Source organism: Cucurbita pepo, chromosome LG02 (assembly GCF_002806865.2).
Source record: "Cucurbita pepo subsp. pepo cultivar mu-cu-16 chromosome LG02, ASM280686v2, whole genome shotgun sequence".
NCBI classification, from domain to species: Eukaryota; Viridiplantae; Streptophyta; class Magnoliopsida; order Cucurbitales; family Cucurbitaceae; genus Cucurbita; species Cucurbita pepo.
Genome location: NC_036639.1, coordinates 6,565,516 through 6,579,063, shown reverse-complemented (window position 1 = coordinate 6,579,063; position 13,548 = coordinate 6,565,516). Strand labels below are relative to the sequence as shown.

The 13,548-nt window shown below is 39.3% G+C and overlaps 1 pseudogene; it reads right to left on the bottom strand.

The window, feature by feature from the left end:
* Positions 1–4,908: 4,908 nt before the first annotated feature.
* LOC111787758 lies at positions 4,909–8,073 on the bottom strand (annotated as a pseudogene).
* Positions 8,074–13,548: the final 5,475 nt, after the last annotated feature.

Sequence of the window (13,548 nt, the reverse complement as noted above, 5' to 3'; positions counted from 1 at the left end):
AAGTATCATGTAGGTGTTGTATGGACGAGGGGAGACAAAACATGGCAGAATCAAACCTGAGACATCAAGTCTCGTCGATAAACTGAAAGGGGAATTCATGGTTAGGGTTTCTCGAGTAAGGAAGTCGAGGCAAAGATTCGGGTTGAATTTCTTTGTATACCCACGAACACACATAGCCACCCAGCTCACGACTTTTATGTTTAAGCCCAGATGAAGGTCCAGGCCCAACCCCATTCGCCCTCGCGTGAAGACCAGTAGCCTGTATTGCGTTCTCGGGTTCCACATGACCCGCGCATGATCAAGCATCAGCCATGACTCCTCTTGACTTGGCTTGGCATGTACGACAGCTCAACTTAGCGTGTACGTCGGCTCGACTCCGCCAGTTCCTGCGACCCGGCTTGGCAGCTCAACGGTTCAACGACTAGACTTGATGGCTCGGTATAAATATAATATATCGATTCCTAGGTTTTCAGCCCTTTTGAAGCCATTTTGCCATGTTTTTAGTCATTTGAGGTTAGTATGACTCTTAGTTGACAAAACAGATTACGTTAGGGGCTTATTTTTATAATTAACCATGAGGTTTAGCTTGGTTATGTTATGAAAAAGCTCAAAGCATTTTATGTGGTTTTTATAGGAAGTAGTTAGACGTTGGAGTTAGCTTATCGTGAGTAAACTTCGACCAAGGCCAACGAGGTAATTGACTTCACTATTGGAGCTAGCTTATTATAAGTTGTATGATGGTGCATGCCCCTGTGGCTTTTGGATGCACCATATTTTATGTGATATATTTATGTGCTGCATTGATTATGTTTTCTTGTATTGTAATCAAATGTTTACTATGAATGCATGCAATCCATTAAGCTATTTTCATGAAATAAAATAAAATGCTATGAATGTTATGTCAGTCTTTCATGCTATGAATGTGATGGACTGAAGAATGTTGCCATGCATACACGTTGCATAACTGAGCTATGTTATGAAATGCATAAAGAAAATGAAAAGTAAATAGTATTTTGTCATGTAATGTAAGTCATGAGACTTCATGCATGTTTGTATGTCATGTGCATCAAGATACTTCCCCCTATGTTATGAAAGTAAGGATTCAATATTTTGTTTGCCATGATATCATGTGGACCTTTCTATTCTGTGACATCAGGTGACGTGTAATACATTGTGTCCGACCAAGCCAGGCCTATAGGGTACATATATGAGCCCGCCTGGTGAGCTCATGTGCGCGTACGTGGGCTGTGTGTGGAGAAGTACCATACATCCAACCCTATTCGAAAAAAGAAAAAAAAGAGTACGTATATGAGCACNCAACCCTATTCGAAAAAAGAAAAAAAAGAGTACGTATATGAGCACGCCTGGTGAGCTCATGAGCGCGTACGTGGGTCGTGTGTGGAGAAGTACCATACATCCTGTTAAATTTTATGTCNAGAAAATGAAGCTGTCATTGATGAGAAGAGTCAAGTCAGTTTTATCATGATGTCTCTTCCGAAGAGCTTCTTCCAGTTCCGCACCAATGTGGTTATGAACAAAATAGAATATAACTTGACTGCTCTTCTCAATGAGCTACAGACTTATCAGTCCCTCTTAACAAACAAGGGACAAACAGGAGAAGCAAATGTTGCCATCTCCAAGAAATTACTACGAGGATCGTCCTCCAAAAATAAGTCTGGACCTTCAACTTCTAAAAGTGTTTTGATGAAGAAGAAGGGAAAAGGGAAAAATAAGATTCCTACTAACCGCAAGAACAAGGTTCAAAAAGTAGATAAAGGAAAATGTTTCCATTGCAACGAAAACGGGCACTGGAAGAGAAACTGCCCAAAATACCTTGCAGAGAAGAAAGCCGAAAAGACACAACAAGGTAAATATGATTTACTCGTTGTAGAAATGTGTTTAGTAGAGTATGACAACTCAACTTGGATACTAGATTCAGGGGCGACTAATCATATTTGTTCTTTTTACCAGGAAACTAGCTCCTGGAGAATGCTTGCGGACGGCGAGATAACACTCAGGGTTGGAACAGGAGAGGTTGTCTCAGCAAGATCAGTAGGAAATTTAAAGTTGTTTTTTGGAGATAGATTCATTATATTAGATAATGTACTTTTTGTTCCTGGAATGAAAAGAAATCTAATATCCATCTCTTGTTTATTAGAACAGTTGTATAAAGTATCTTTTGAAATCAATGAAGTGTTCATTTGCAAAAGAGGTATTCATATTTGTTCTGCAAAACTAGAAAACAACTTATATATGTTAAAACCGAGCAAAACAAAAGCTATTTTAAATATTGAGATGTTTAAAACAGCTGAAACTCAAAATAAGCGACAAAAGATTTCTCCTAATACCTATCTTTGGCACTTAAGACTAGGCCACATTAATCTCAATAGGATTGAGAGATTGGTTAAAAGAGGACTTCTAAATAAGTTAGAAGACAATTCTTTACCTCCATGTGAGTCTTGTCTTGAGGGTAAAATGACTAAACGATCATTTTGCGAAAAAGGCTATAGAGCCAAAGAAACCTTAGAACTCGTGCATACAGATCTCTGTGGTCCAATGAATGTCAAAGCACGAGGAGGGTATGAATATTTCATCAGTTTTATTGATGATTATTCAAGGTATGGCTATCTTTACCTAATGCATCACAAGTCGGAAGCTCTTGAAAAATTCAGAGAGTATAAGACTGAGGTTGAGAATCTATTAGGTAAAACTATTAAAACACTTCGATCAGATCGAGGAGGAGAGTACATGAATTTAAGATTTCAGGACTATATGATAGAATATGGAATAAGGTCTCAACTCTCAGCCCCTGGTATGCCTCAACAAAATGGTGTATCAGAAAGGAGAAATAGAACTCTATTAGACATGGTTAGGTCTATGATGAGTTTCGCTCAATTACCCGATCTGTTTTGGGGATATGCAGTGGAGACTGCTACATACATTTTGAACATGGTTCCTACTAAGAGTGTTTCAGAAACACATTTTGAACATGGTTCCTACTAAGACTGCTACATACATTTTCCCCTCTTTTTTCTCCGTTTCCGAGTCTTCTTCTCCCCCTAATTCCGTTTTTTGTGTTTGTTTGGTTCGTAAAGACCTCACACTCCCGGATCTGAGAGGGTTCAGAAATCTGACGTTCTGTCTCCCTTGCCTGACGGTGTACAACGTGTAGGACTCGTCTAAATCTACCCCTAATGTGTGTAAAAGGCTCTGGGATTACTTTTGTCGCATAAAATAAAGATTTTGACATCGATTTCGTAGGGTTTGGCCTTGCCGGAGCTTCGTCGGATTTTCTCTATCTTTCTCGTTTTCACTTTTTTTTTTCTTCTCTGCAGGTTTCGTGGGGGTGGCTGAAGGTCGGGATTGGGTTTCCGTGGTGACCCAGACGTCAGCCACCCTTTGTGGGTCGTGTGCAAACGAAAACTCTGACGTTCGCCGGAGTTTTCGATCTTGCCAACAACTTCCATTTTTTTTCTTTTTTTTTATCTGATCCGTTACATTACCTACCCCTAAAAAGAACTTTCGTCCTCGAAAGTCTCGAACTCCTGGATCAATTCGGGATATTTTTCCTTTATTTCCTCCTCTTGTTCTCACGTCACTTCCTCGATTTGGTGGATACGCCACAATACCTTGATGAAACCTATGTTTCTATTACGTAAGGCTTTCACTTCTCGGGCTAGGATTTTAATTGATTTCTCCTGATAACTTAAATTTTTCTCGATCTCGAGGGGTTTGTAGTCTATTACGTGCGTAGGGTTTGTAATATATTTTCTTAACATGGACACATGAAATACATCGTGTACGCTCGAGAGTGAAGGTGGTAAAGCTAGATTGTAAGTTATTGAACCTATTCTTTCTAGAATTTCGAACGGTCCAATAAATCGGGGGCTTAGCTTCCCCTTACGTGGGAATCTTAGAATGCCTTTCATAGGAGCTATTTTTAGGAACATTAGGTCCCCTTGTTCGAACTCTAAGTTCCTACGCCTAACGTCGGCGTAGCTCTTTTGCCTACTCTGTGCGATGCGCGTCCTTGCTCTAATTTGATGTACCGCCTCATTGGTGATGCGGACTAGCTCAGGTCCTACTAGTTCTCGTTCTCCTACTTCGTCCCAGCACAATGGGGATCTACACCATTTTCCATACAATGCTTCAAACGGTGTCATCCCGATGGTTGCTTGGAAACTGTTGTTGTACGAGAATTCCATTAAGTGTAGTTTAGTGTCCCAACTCCCTGTGAAATCCATAACACATGCCCGAAGCATGTCTTCCTGGATTTGGTTTAATCGTTCCATTTAACCGTCAGTTTGTGGGTGGAAAGCAATGCTAAAGTCGAGGCGGGTACCCAATGCTTTTTGGAGTCCACGCCAAAAAAGCCGACGTAAAATGAGGGTTCCAATCTGACAGAATAGACACCGGGACTCCATGCAACCTCACAATTTCTTTAACATACAGTTGAGCCCAGTTGTCTACTGTATATGTTGCCTTACCCGGTAGGAAGTGTGCTGACTTTGTCAAACAATCGACAACCACCCAAATTACCGTGTAGCCCTTTATTGTCTTGGGTAGGCCTACTATAAAATCCATAGCAACATTTTTCCATTTTCATTCCGGTATACTTAGAGGTTGTAGTAGCCCGGCGGTTTTCTGCCTAGGGGCTTTTACTTGTTGGCACACCAGACATTTACTCACGTATTCCGCGATATCCTTTTTCATACTTCGCCACCAGAAGTGTTGTTTCAAGTCTTGATACATCTTTGTTCCACCTGGATGTATCGAGAAGGGTGAGTTGTGTGTCTCGGTTAGGATTTTGTTCTTTATTTCGCTCACCGGTGGGGCACATAAACGTCCTTGACATAATAGTTCGTCAGCTGTTGACTTAGAAAAACCGTCCATTGGGCCTACTTTCAACTAGTCTAGGATTTTTTTTAGCCTTGGATCCTCATGTTGTGAGTCTATGATCCTCTGTCTGAGCGTGGGAGGCACTGTCAGTCGGGCTATTTGGGCTGCAACCTCCTTGGTTACTACCGCTATGTCAGCTCGTTCGAAATCAGTATGCACTCGTGGCTCCCTTGTGATGAGGGCCGACGAGTGTACTGCTTTTCGACTTAGTGCGTCAGCGATTACGTTTGCTTTTCCAAGGTGGTATTGGATATCTATGTCGTAATCTTTTACCAGCTCTAGCCATCTACGTTGTCTCATGTTCAATTCTTTTTATGTGAACAAGTATTTTAGGCTTTTATGGTCCGTATAAATTTGGGTTTTTTCACATACAGGTAGTGTCGCCAAATTTTTAACGCGAACACCGCCGCCGCCAACTCCAAATCATGTGTATGATAGTTTTTCTCATAATCCTTTAGTTGGTATGACGCATACTGATATGAACCAAGAGACATCATTCATACAATATACTTCAATGAAGATGTGAAGAAAATGTTGTCAAAATTATCAAAAGAGGTTGCAATTCATGTCACATTGAAGAGGAATGAAGTTTGATTGTTATAAATTTTGGGTGGGTTACAATTTAGAGTAATTTAGAGTTATTGTATTTTAAGACATTTTATTTACTTTAGGTTACATTTACATAATGGCTAATTATGGCCATTAAGTATGAATGTTACAACTTTTGGAATGCCTTTAATAGTTTCATTTTGAGGCTATATAAAGCCATGTATGTTGTATTTGTAAGGTAGACTTGGAAAATATAAAAAGAAGCATTTGTGCTTTTCTTTAGCCAATGGCTAAGTTTCTTTGCAATTCTATGTAGTTTAGGTTGCATGTAGAATCATTCAAGCTCGACATGATCAATCTTGCTTGTGGAGTGATTCGAATCTCAATCAAGTGTTCTTGCCTTGAGATATTTGATCAACAAGAATCATTCAAGCTAGACATGATCGATCTTGCTTGTGGAGTGATTCGAATCTCAAACAATGTTCTTGCCTTGAGATATTCGATCAACAAGGTAATCCGAATCTTATTCCCCTTGTATTGATTCCTTATCTTATCACATACGCAACAACCTTGCCATATTGCATCAGTACACAACCCAACCCCTTTTTGGATGCATTACTGTAAATCACGTATCCCACAGAGCTTTCTGGAACCGTGAGCACTGGGGCGGACACTAGTCTTTGTTTTAGTTCTTGGAAGCTGGCCTCACAGGTATCGTTCCAAACGAAAGGTACGCCTTTTTTTTGTCAATTGGGTAAGAGGCGAGGCTATTCTAGCAAAGTCTTGGAGAAATCTTCGATAGTAACCCGCCAAACCCAAGAAACTTCGTATCTCGGTGACCGTAGTTGGGCGTTTTCATTTCGTGACAACTTCTATCTTGGTGGGATCTACTAAAATTTCGTCTTTAGACACTACATGCCCTAAGAACGAAACATGTCATAGCCAAAATTCGCACTTGTATAATTTGGCATACAACTTGTTCTCCCTTAAGATAGTTAGGGCTTTGCGGAGGTGCTCTTGGTGTTCTAGGTCCGTTTTCGAGTATATTAGGATGTCGTCTATGAACACGATCACAATCGAGTCTAAGCACTCCTTAAATACTCGGTTCATTAATTCCATGAACACCGTTGGGGCGTTGGTGAGGCCAAAAGACATTACCACAAACTCATAGTGGCCATATTTGGTTCGAAAGGCTATTTTCGGTATATCTTCATTTTTAATCTTAATTTGATGGTATCCTGAACGAAGGTCTATTTTGGAAAACACTGTCGCCTCTCGAAGTTGGTCAAATAGGTCCTCGATGCAGGGTAATGAGTATTTTTTCTTTACCGTCCTCTTGTTTAATTCTCTATAATCAATGCATAGGTGCATAGAGCCATCTTTCTTTTTGACAAACAACACTGGCGCACCCCAAGGGGACACGCTAGGTCGAATGAAGCCTTTATCTAATAGGTCTTGCAGTTGTGATTTAAGTTCTTTTAGTTTTGCTGGTGCCATGTGGTATGGGGCTTTAAAGATGGGTCCCGTTCTTGGTTCCAGTTCTATTCCAAAGTCTACCTCTCGCGATGGAGGGATTCCCGGGAGGTCCTCCGGGAAGACATCTGTAAATTCGTTTACTATGGGTACCGTATCTATTGGTTTTTCCTTTCCTTTTGTGTTTACTACATAGGCTAGAAACGTCCACCCCCCTTGTTGTACCAGGCGTCTCGCTTTCATCATCGATATTATTTTTGGGGTGATACCTGTGAAGGTTCTTTTAAACTTAAAGGTAAGTTCGTTTGGAGGTGTGAACACCACCTCTTTCTTATGGCAGTCTATGCTAGCAAAGTTTTCGGCTAGCCAGTCCATTCCTAGTATGACGTCAAAATCCGTCATATCCACTACTTTTAAGTCTACGTGGATGGTTTGTCTGTTTTTTACTCTATTTTTGGTGACTAGGTCTACCCCTGCTGGGGTACCGACCGACAATACATGCATTAAAGGTTCTACTACGAACCCTACTTGTTTAACAAATGGTAAAGAAACAAACAATGTCAATGCAAAGTGACCTAGTATAGAAAGTGTACCTGTCACCACGGTGCCAGACGTTCCCGCCTCTTTACTGGTCGTTGCATATGCCCTGGTCTGTGGGCGGGTTTGTATGGTGGGTTCTCGAATGACCGGTCCTCTAAGGGGTTCCCTTGGATTTCTCGTGCCCCTTGCAGGGCAAGCTCTAGCCAGGTGACCTGCATGACCACAGACATAACACATACCTGAGCCTGCCAAACATCTACCTCCATGTTGTTTTCCACAGTCGCGGCATAGGGGTTTCTCTGGTATTAGGTATCGAGCTATTGGGGGTGGAGAAGGTGGCATGTTCTGATGTCGAGGTCTCTGGAGCGGTGGCTGGAATTCTGTGGGTCCGACCTTGACAGGGCATTTCTTTCCTGTGACAACCGTTGGCTCTGGGTTGTTCTCCTCCGGAGGTTCCTCTAGGGCCTTGGCTGTCCTCAGGGCCTCTTCGTAAGTTTCTGGGTTAAAAGCCTCCAACATGCGGCGGGTTTTTGGGTTCAACCCCAACACAAATTTCTCCGTCTGTTTCTTTTCAGTGTCTGCTAATGACGGTGCAAACCTTCTTAATCTCATGAATTCTTAATCATACTGATCCACCGTGCGATCACCTTGGGTCAAGTGGTTAAACTCTTGTTGTTTTTTTATACGGGTTTCCTTTGGATAGTAATACTTCAGGAAGGCTTCCTTAAAGGTTTCCCACATTGTAATCCCTTCTCCCGGGTTGATACTCTGTTTATTATCTGCCCACCACACTTCTGCGTCTTTTTGTAATGCATACGTCGCACACACCACCTTATGTTCATCGGGGCATCTCATTGATTCAAAGGTCGTTTCCATGTTTACGATCCACATCTGAGCTGTTGTGGGATCTTCCTTTGAACCGACAAATGGACGGGGGTTATACCGTTTGAAGTCTTTTAACCAACTCGCACCCCTATCCAGTTGCGGGTTGTTGGCCGACTCTATAGCTACCACATCCACCGGTTGCGTGGCCGTCACGTTGGCTGGTTGCGTGGCCATTGTCACGACTTGTTGCGTAGCTAACAACGTGGCTTGTTGTGTGGCCAGCATTGTTTGCATTGTCGTTTGGAGTGACTCCAACATTAATCTTGTGGCGGATCTAACCCGGCCTGTGGTGCCGCTTGAGGGGGCGGTGCGTATTCAGGAGGGGGTAAAGCTTGTGGGGGAGGTGCGTGTTCAGGAGGTGGGGGAAGTGCGTGTTCAGGAGGTGGTACAGCTTGTGGGGGGAGGTGCATATTCAGGAGGTAGTTCGAACGCATAGGGCCCAATAGTCGACCCTTCTTGGGAAGAGCTTCTTTCGACTTCTCTTCTTCCCCCTCTCCTAATGGGAGGTCGTCCTCTTCCTCTCCTACCTCTTCTATGCCCTTTCTGCGGCATGGTTCTAGAAACCAAGAAAATGATTCTATCTAAGTTTATGATTTACTTATAACATTCCTTACATTCTACAATATAATTCAGATAAAAGAAAAACATAAATGTCGTAACGTAAAGATATGCATTGACACAAGATCACATCACAACACAAAATCATACAGTATCATGACATGCAACATTTAAAGCCAACCACATTAAGTATAGCATAAAAATATCCGTCCTTCCTTCATCCTACGCAAGGTGTACCTGACAACGACGGAGCATCGGTAATTGGACCGTGGAACATGCCAAGCCTACTTCGTAGGCTAGTCTAAAAGCCTCGTGCTACTCATTGTGATGTCTCACATTGATTGGGGAGGAGAACAAACTACCAAATAAAAGGGTGTGGAAACCTTCCCCTAGCAGATGCGTTTTAAAGCCTTGAGGGGAAGCCCGAATGGGAAAGCCCAAAGAGGACAATATCTGTTGGCGGTGGGCCTGGGTCATTACAACTCAAGTCACGTGCTACCTAAATTTTTCAGGTAAAGACAAAGCTCCCATGCACGGTTGATGGCGGTCGCTGTGAAGACCATGGAAGTTGATATGAGTGCATTATATGGCCGCATATGTTTTAATTGGATTTTATTTTTATTGAGATATAATATTTAGAGTATATATTATTTATAGAATATATCTTAATATTCTTTATTTATGATTTGATTTACAGTATATTTTATTTTATTCTCAGTATTTAATTATTTTATATTTTCCTCATTTGTACGTGCTAGCTTGTATCATATTTAAATGATATCAATATCAATGAGAATACATACCTTCCCAATTCTATTTCTATTTCTATTTCTCATTCTTAACATGGTATCAAAGCACATATCTTCGTATTCTTAAATGTCAAAATTTTCTCCATGGCGGAATCTGCCAAATCCAGCTTCAAAATTTCGGATGTTGATTTAACACATCTTTATTATATTCATCACTCTAATCAGCCAGGATATTTAATTGTTCCAATCAAATTAAATGGAACAAATTATCAATCCTGGAGTAAATTAGTTATGCATGCTCTTATTGCCAAAAAGAAAATTGGCTTCATTGATGGCACAATTGAAGAACCGTCTCAAGATGCAAATTCAATCGAATTTGAACTATGGAATCAGTGCAACGGTATGATAATATCTTGGTTAACTCATTCAGTTGAAGCAGATATCGCTGAGGGTATTATTCACGCCAAGACAGCTCATCAAGTGTGGGTTGATCTTCACAATCAATTCTCACAAAAGAATGCTCCACCAATTTTTTAGATACAAAGTTCTATAGCAATGATGTCATAGGGAACCATGACACTGTTAGTATATTTCACCAAGCTCAAAGCACTCTGGGATGAATTGGAAGCATACTGCACACCATTTACCTGTAATCAATGTCAAATACATGTTGATCAACGCGAAGAAGACAAGTTGATGCAACTACTCATGTGACTCAATGAGTCTTATAAAACAGTGAGATTTCACATATTGATGATGACTCCATTACCTAATGTGGGCAAGCCTATTCATTACTTGTACAAGAAGAGATGTAGCGTCAGGTAACTTCTGAACCTACTAAGAATTTCTCGATTGCATTAGCAGTGCAGAAGAAAACAACATATTCAAAATTCGCCAAGGATAAATCATGTGAACACTACAAGAAAAGTGGTCATACAATTGATGAGTGTCGATTCCTTAAGTTTCACAGTAAATTTTGTGATAGAAGGGGGGACATACAAAAGATCGATGTCAATAGAAAAATAATTCTAGAAGGGCAGTACAAATCAATCAACGCAACAATCGAGGATATCGATCATCTGCAAATATGGCCGATGTTTCTCAGTTGAATACAGAAGAACATTCACCTAATTCCATCCCAAATTTTTCTTCTGAGCAATTACAACAGATTGTACAAGCCTTATCTACACTCAATCATCGTCCTTTTGGTAATTCTGATAATAACATCAATGTTGCAGGTTTGTTTCCAGTATCTGCATTATCTATTAACTCTACGAGTTCTAATCCATGGATTCTCGATAGTGGAGCTACAGATCATATAGTATCCAAAGCTTCTGTTATGACTGAACCAAAGGCTACCACCATATCTACAATAAATTTGCCTAATGGAGGGACAATACGTGTCACATACCGGCAATGTTTCTTTTAATCTTGACCTTAAATTAAACAATGTTTTATGTGTGCCTTCATTCAATTTAAACCTAATGTCCATCAGCATACTTACCAATGACTTGAAATGTTATGTGACCTTTTGTCCTGATTCTTGTGTTATGCAGGGCTTGGCTACGGGGAAGATGATTGACTCGGGTAAACAATTCGGAGGTCTCTATCATATTTCTTCATCTCCAATCAAGTCTTTAGCAAATCAAGTATCTCAGTCATCTGATTTGTGGCATTTATGCCTAGGTCATCCTTCTCCTTCTCGTTTTAAATTTCTAGCTGATCAATTGCATCTTATTAATGCTACTCTTTCTCATAATTGTAGTATTTGCCCCTTAGCAAAACAAACTAGGTTGTCTTTCCCAAAAAGTTCAATAACAACTCATTCTGCCTTTGATTTGTTACATTGTGATGTTTGGGGACCACATAAAATTCCAACCCATTCTGGTTTGCGTTTTTTTTCTCATTGTTGTTGATGATTCCACTCGATATACTTGGGTTTTTCTAGTACACCATTTGTTAGTAAACTTTGTTAAATTCGTTCAAATACATTGGGAGGCAGCTCTTTGAGTTTTGAGATACATCAAAGGTACTCCTGGTCAAGGACTTCTACCACCATTTGAAAATAATNAACTTCCAGACGATTAATTTCTAGGTTCTGCATTTTCCTTGGAAATTCAATTATTTCTTGGAAGTCTAAAAAACAAACCAATGTTTCCAGATCATCAGCAGAAGCCGAGTATCGAGCTATGGAAAATACTTATTTAGAGTTAACTTGGTTAAGATACATTCTCCAAGACTTGAAAGTTCCACTGTTTGAACCAACATTATTGTACTGTGATAATCAAACAGCATTACACATAGCAGCCAATCCAGTTTTTCATGAACGTACGAAACACATTGAAATAGATTGTCATATAGTTCAAGAAAAATTACAAGCTGGAATCATCAAACCGTGTTATGTTTCGACTAAAATCCAATTGGCAGATATTTTCACTAAAGCTTTGGGAATACATCAATTTGATTTTTTGAAAGACAAGTTGGGTGTGATTGACAAACACTCTCCAACTTGAGGGGGGAGTATTGAGATGTAATATTTAGAGTATATATTATTTATAGAATATATATTAGATATTATATCTTAATATTCTTTATTTATGATTTGATTTACGGTATATTTTATTTTATTCTCAGTATTTAATTATTTTATATTATCCTATTTAAAGGATATCAATATTAATGAAAGTACATACTTTCTCAATTCTATTTCAATTTCTCATTCTCAACAATTTTAAACTCGAAAATTCATAAAAATATTTTAAATTCAAAGCCATGAACCCGCATAATCAATTCAAAACTTGAATTTCGACTTAAAGTAAATATAAATCCGGTTTCAAAACTAAAAACTAAAAACTAAAAACTGTCATCATTCTTTTAAAACTAAACGTTAATAATTAAATTAAGACGCCACTATAAATATTAATGAAATTATTTGAATAACACAAATTTAAAAGAAAAAACCAAAGAAAGTACACACTCGACCAAGATTCTCCTTCTGGCCGTTCCCGTCCAGTACGCCGCTGCCTCATTCCTAACGATATTCTCTCAAACTCCATCTCACCATCTATGCCTTTCTTCACAACAATTCAAATTAGGGCTTAAAGAATATTGTGGATCTTTGAATTGCATTCGAATTTTTCCTGGAATTTTATGCTCTCGTTCTTCGGTATTACGTACCTTTTATAATGCAAGTACCAATTTATGTAATGTGAAGATGATAAGTTTCTCGAGTGTTGACACTTTGCTGTTATGCTTATAGGTCTTACTATTGGTTATTCTTGGCTTCAGATGACATACTAGATGACATACTAGCAGCTTTTCCTCTCTTCTTCTCCATTTTCATTTTACAGTGATGCTTCTCATTTTCATATTTTCATAACCTAATTAGAGACGTTAACCCATGCATGCTTAATTATAAGCACGAAAATTCATAAAAACATTTTAAATTCAAACCCATGGACCCACATAATCAATTCAAAACTTGAAGTTCGACTTANAAAAAAAAAAAAAAAAAAAAAAAAAAAAAAAAAAAAAAAAAAAAAAAAAAAAAAAAAAAAAAAAAAAAAAAGACAAAAAACGTCAACGACCCTATTATGAACCATACTATCTTCCCTAGTCTCCTCAGTGTTCACTATCGACCGTGCATGAGAGCTTTACCTTTACCTGAAAAGTAGGGTAGCACGTGGCTTGGGTATTTTATGAAATACTCATCAAGTCATCCCACTGTTGGGTCTAGACATACAATACACATGCAAATCACGTGCAACACACATGCAATGTAACGACTCGAAATTTTCTACTTAATTTAAGGTCACTACTGTTGTAACGACCCGGGAAAGAAAGAAAAAAAATATATGTATATATAATAATAAATAAATAAATAAAGGAAAACGAG